General features: G+C 38.6%; 1 long non-coding RNA gene across 2 annotated transcripts in view; it reads right to left on the bottom strand.

The window, feature by feature from the left end:
- Window positions 1-2,961: 2,961 nt before the first annotated feature.
- The window catches only part of LOC144369940 (uncharacterized), a 53,501-nt gene continuing 50,462 nt past the window's right edge, over window positions 2,962-6,000 (bottom strand). Inside the window, exons 3-4 of one of the 2 annotated variants that reach the window (XR_013429788.1) lie at window positions 4,730-4,851; window positions 2,962-3,650 (exon numbers count right to left, since the gene is read on the bottom strand). This is a non-coding gene — a long non-coding RNA (uncharacterized LOC144369940). Of the gene's footprint in view, window positions 3,651-3,696; window positions 3,924-4,729; window positions 4,852-6,000 lie in introns of those variants that run through there. The other variant, XR_013429789.1, reaches the window with a different exon arrangement.

Genomic DNA, 6,000 nt, shown 5'->3' with positions numbered 1-6,000 from the left:
AATGTTTAGGATTACTACTCTGATTGCATGTAATGTGTGCTTCAATAAATATTCCTGGTATTGCTACCAGACTTTATGCTCATTCCTAAAGTGTGATTTACAAAGCTCAATATATCAATATTTCTTCTGAAGGATTATCTATGTGTTTTATTTATATAATTTTGTGTTTTTACTCATTTATGTTTATTTATATTGCATTCTATTGATTTATGAAAAGTAATAAAATACTTCTTAGCAACACATTTGTGACAAAAGAGGAAAGGGGTCTTATGAAGGGTACTAAGAGGGCTGAGTAGAGAATTTTGGAAAGTTCAGGTGTCTCCAGGTACCCAGGGCAGATAAGCAGCTCCCAAAGGGCTGAGCATCATGGCCAGTGATTTTGTGGCCACCCTTGAGCCAGTGTATTTTACAAGTTCTCTAATGGAAGAGCTGGTTATTGTAGAGACAGTAATGGATTAATATTATCGTTCAATATAGAATTAAATGCTCTTTTGGGTTTATGCAAGCATTTGGGGAAGCAGAAAAGAAAAAAAATCCTTAATGTGATTCTTCTGACACAATATGCCTTATCTTTTTATGCCAAGAAACATACATTTTAAAATGTTATCATCTCAAAATGGTTGAACTAGGGCTAGGGGTATAGCTCAGTGGTAAAATGCTTGCCTAGCATGTCTGAGATCCTGGGTTCAATCCCCAGCACCACACACACACACACACACACACACACACACACACACACACGATGGTAAACTAAAAAATTTTTAAACTGTTACATTTTAAGAAGTAAAACTTACAACTACCTAATAAAATTGATGTTATTAGATATAAATGTAACTTTCTAAAAAAATTGATTTTGACTGTTCACTTTGCTTCCATCAAAATTAAATTGATGGGGTTCTTTTTTTTTTTGTCTTTTTTGGAACTGGGGGTCAAACCCAGGGCTTTTGCGAATGCAAGGCAGATACTTGAATCAAACTGTGAAATATGATATATTAAGAAATATGTAATGTTTTGAACGACCAACAATAAAAAATAAAAAATAAATTAAAAAATTAAATTGATATTTCCTAAAATTAAAAAAATATATATTTAATATGTCTCATACAAAAGAAGATTGCTGAAATTTATGCATTCTAAACAAGAACATGCTATAATATTTAGTTTTTCCTTGATAACCTTCTTAAGCCAGGCATGGTGGCACCTGCCTCTTAACCCACCAGCTCTGGAGGCTGATGTAGAAAGAATGAGAGTTCAGTCAACTTCATCAGCTTAGTGAGGCCTTAAGTAACTTAGCAAGTCCCTGTTTAAAAAATTAAAAAGGGATTGAGAATATGGCTGAGAATTTAAGGGCTTCTGGGTTCATTCCCCAGTACAAACAAACAAACAATAAGAAAAACAAACCCAAAACCTCCTTAAGAAAACTGTATTCGAAATTTATACAGACAAAAGTAAAAAATCAAGTGCCCAGAAAAATATCTCCAAAAGTAGCCATTTGAGACTTTCATTCCACATTTTGCTTGTGCAGGGAGTTCCTTTTTCTGTGGTTGTTGTTGCTCTAGGGATCCTGGATCCAGCTGGTTCAGAGCATTCCAGATGCTGCTACCTTCAAACCTTCAGTGCTATTTTCTTATCCCATCAGTCATGGTGCCTGAGAGTTCAGGTTGGTGAAGAGAGCCATAGTTTTGGCAGAGGTGGTTGAAATCAATTAGAAGAATTATATTGAGAGTGTTTTTACTGTTCTGTACCACCAAATGCTTGCATAAATGCTCTGTTACAGGCATGGACTGCTCTGTTCTTAACTCAGATGGTGAAATCATGGTCTCTAAAGCCAAAAGTGCTCACCTGCAGGGGAGACCTCGCTGGAGACAGTGGAAACTGTCAACTACTTTGATTGGAACTCAATAAAGTAGCATTTAAAATACAGTATCATCATGGCTGGGTGTGACGGTACATGCCTGTAATCCCAGTGGCTTGGGAGGCTGAGGCAGGAGGATCTCAAGTTCAAAGCAACCTCAGCAAAAAGCAAGGTGCTAAGCAACTCACTGAGACTCTATATCCAAATAAAGTACAAAATAGGGCTGGGGATGTGTCTCAGTGGTTGAGTGCACCTAAATTCAATTCCCAGTTCAAAAAAAAAAACATTATTTATGACACAACATAAAGTAGATGGAGACAAATAGAACTGATTGAATTGTTTATTTTTTTTCTCTGTAATTCTCAGCCTTTTCAGCACTGAGCCATCAAGCATATTTCCTCAGATCATGAAGATTGTCCTCATCTGTTGTTGGAACCAGGAAATAATTTGCCTAATACTTTTAATACTGTAATTATTTTAGCATTAAGATACTTGTCTCTCATTCTCATATAGTTATTAGTATAAATTTATATTATAGGCATCAGCAAGATAAATAAATAAAAGTGATTAGATTGGGAGAAATGTTTAGATTTGTCCTTAAGGTATCACATGGCTTCCTACAGCATGGGACTCTGATTATGTGAACTCTGAAATTTCCTAAATAGTATATTATATAAAATTCACTGAATTCAAGAAATGTTTTTTAAAAACTTGAAATAAATAATTTAAAATATCTAAACTCCTGCTTTAAATCAGCAATATCATCATAGATGTTCAATGCAAATCTTTCCCTTACATTTTTTTTCCCCACAGAATCTAGGTTTTTGTTTTTTGGTTTTTTGATTTGTTTGTTTTTTTTTTTGTTTTTCGTTTTGTTTTTTTTGTTTTTTTTTTTTTTTTTTTGTAATTTCATTGTTAGGCATAGGCAGGAGTCTGATGGAATTGGCCTGTGTTCCATCCAATGGGTTAATTCAAATCACGGTAAAGGGACTTGCAAATCAGATTTGTATAAAGGCAAATAAAATACAGGGAAATTTTTGTTTTTGTATATCAAATACTTAATTTCATTTATTTGTTCTTCCTAAAAATTTTAGACCTATGAGGGCCAAGTAATGTTCTATTTGAAGCTACCATTTTTTTTTTCCTGAAAAAAAAATTTTAAACCCTTCAGATGCACTACATGTGTGAAGTGCTGTGGACAGGCTAAAGGTTAAAAGCGTGTATGTTAAATATGTCCATGTGCTGGTGCACAGAGGCCTCTCTTGGAAGCCATGTAACTTTATTTCGTCAGTTTTTATGAAAAGCGATAGAGTAGCTCCTGGGGGTAAAGCTCTGAAACAATGAAGTTTGGACAGAATGTCCTGGAGATACAGCATGGAAGGGAAATGCTCCTGTTCTTTCCAGCTCCTTCACTAGCTTCAGAGCCTCCATCATCTCCATTAAGCCAAAGTTAACAGATGAGACAAACATAAATAACCAGCCATATTTGTTTTTAGTGTTGTCAGCAACTTTCAGGGAAGCAGTGTTGGCTGTGATGTTTGTCTAACAACTATGCCAAATCATAGAATCACTCCCAGAATCCAGGCTCTGCTGGACTCAGTTGCTTCTTCTGGAGGGTTGAATGCTCAGATTTCTTAGTGCTTTTCCTTCTTCTTTGCAAGATGGTTTTTGGATGCACGGGACAGTCTCCTGCCTTCGTGGAACTACAAGATAGGAGGAGACATCCTGGTGTGTCAGCCCCTCACATTTGTCCTTGGTTCTTGCTGTGTGCTGAGGGAGTTTGATTGGCCTTAACCTGGAAGGCAGAGAATCCACATGTGTCTCTTCTCCCCCAAGGTTCTCACAAACATTAACAAAGTACAAATACCATACTATCCTTACATAAAATGTTTTTCATCACATCCTCTGGAGAGACAGCTACAAAACAAAGCCTGGGTCAGTGGCCAGGGCAGAAGTGGAATGTGAAGAAAGCGGAAGGAGAGGCCAAGGTGGAAACAGGGCTGCTGGGTGCAGGCTGTGGGGGCTTCCAAGGAGAGGGTGTCTGTGCTGAGCCAGGAAGGACTAGTAGCTGTTTTTCAGATGTAAAAGAGGAAAGGGTTACAGAGACAACACACTATACAAAGAAAAAGGTTGGAGGCTGGTTGGAGGAGCTACAAATAATTTTTAGAACAAGAAACTTTCACTGATTTCATAACAGAAAACTGCTTTATGAGCTGAAATGATTCAAGATGAGTTGAACATTTTGTATAGGTATAGGATTCAATTTATATCAAGTAGTTCTCCTGTATCCTTGGTTTTGCTTTCTGTGGTTACAAGTATACCCAGTCAACTATAGTCCAAATATAGTATATGGAAAATTCCAGGAATAAACAATTCATATAGTTTGCATAACTCTTATTACTGTGTGCTATTATAATTGTTCTATTTTATTAGCATTGTTTCTCTCTGACTGTGTCTCATTTACAAATTAAACTTTACCATAGGAAAAGTTTGCTGTGTCCCACACAGCAAGGGATCAGTAAACCAAATGGAGGTGTGAACTGGTTGAGAAAATTAAAGGTCTAAAGAAATGCTTAGAAATAAAAACAAAAACATGAAAATAGTTTAACAGTGGGAGCATGGTAGGTGGATCAGATCTTAAGAGTCTAATCTCTTAACAAAGAAGAAAAGCCCAACACCTTTTATTTATAGGAAAGCACATCACAGAGATTTATTGTAAGAGAAAAGCTTCTTCAAGATAAAAAAAAGGCAAAGTAGAGCACCAGGAATAGGTTAATTGAGGCTCATCTACTTGTGCAATATCTTCTTCTAGCTCTGGACACCGAGGTGTGTATGTGGAGGAACAAACACAGTATATGTGGAAGATAGTATTACCTGCAGTTTCAGACATCCACAAATGGTATTGAAGTACATCCTTGCAGATGGGGAGGGGGACCACTGTATTCCTCCTAAAACAAAGCTGGCATCTTTATATAAGTGCACATGGGAGAAGTAACCTGAAATATAATGAGAAGAAGGAAAATAAATCAAGAGCAAACCTTTGTTTATCAGGAAACTGACCCCCAGGAAGCAGAAGAGAAAGGAGTGAAGCCAGGGCTTGCATGGATCTTTTCCTCTCTGCAGTGAAGGGACAAACACAAACCTTGCTTCACAGGATGACCTAGGCCAACCAAGCTACTCTGCTATAAAGTCATCAACTTGGTCATTGTGCTGAATAAGGACAGATACAGAGCTGGGATCAAAGCCTCACATTTAAACCCTGAAATTATTGTGGGCAGTGCAGTGGGTAGGAAGCCCTGCTGCATTTCTGGGCAGCCATTTGATGGGAGCCCACCTTCCTGCTCTGGCCAAGGATCTGCTAGGGGCATCTATTGACTTAATGATGGTCTCACCGGCTCCAGGCTCAGAGCATACAACTGCACCAGCCTGCAGATCTGGGAGCCAGGTCATGGTCATGGAGGTGCCTTGACCAAAAGCACCACTGTATCCCACCTGCTGGATGCTTCTCTGTTATCTCAGCCACCTGAAATTTGAGTACTGAAACATATGACTTATGATGCAGAATGAGAATCTGTCAAAAATTGAGCAGCAGTCTACACTTCTCTGATGACTGGAAGCACCTTAGAAGTAATCTCTTCCCACTCCAGGATGAAGAGGAGAGGACTCCTGATGCACACTCTTGCCTCAAATACCCACATTCTAAGACCCAGAGAGATGGAATCCTTCATTCCCTAGCTGGAGTAGGAGATTCCAGAGGAAGGACTGGCCATCCCAAGTCTGTCCTCCGTGGAACGTGTCACCTTAGTTCCACCCTTTTTCCCCCTTTACACATCTAGAGGGAACAGCATGGTGACCTCTAAGAACAAGTGAGGCTGGGCTTGGTGACTGGAGATTTTCTTCTTATGAAACTCCCTGCCATTCCCTGATGGGGATGGGCAAAAAAGTATATAGGCTGCTCTTAGAACAGGGATCAGGTTTCCAGAAATGGGTGCTATTGTAGTTTGTTAGGGCTGCCTGTAACAAAGAACCAGAGATTGAGTGACTCAAACAGCAGAAGTTTATTGCCTCACAACTCTAGATGTTGCAAATCTGAGATCCAGGTGTCAGCAGCATGGTTTCTCCTGAGGCCACTCTCCTTGGCTTGT

This window comes from Ictidomys tridecemlineatus, chromosome 13 (genome assembly GCF_052094955.1).
Source record: "Ictidomys tridecemlineatus isolate mIctTri1 chromosome 13, mIctTri1.hap1, whole genome shotgun sequence".
NCBI classification, from domain to species: domain Eukaryota; kingdom Metazoa; phylum Chordata; class Mammalia; order Rodentia; family Sciuridae; genus Ictidomys; species Ictidomys tridecemlineatus.
Note: the sequence above shows the minus strand (reverse complement) of the source record. Positions and strands in the feature narration are given on the sequence as shown.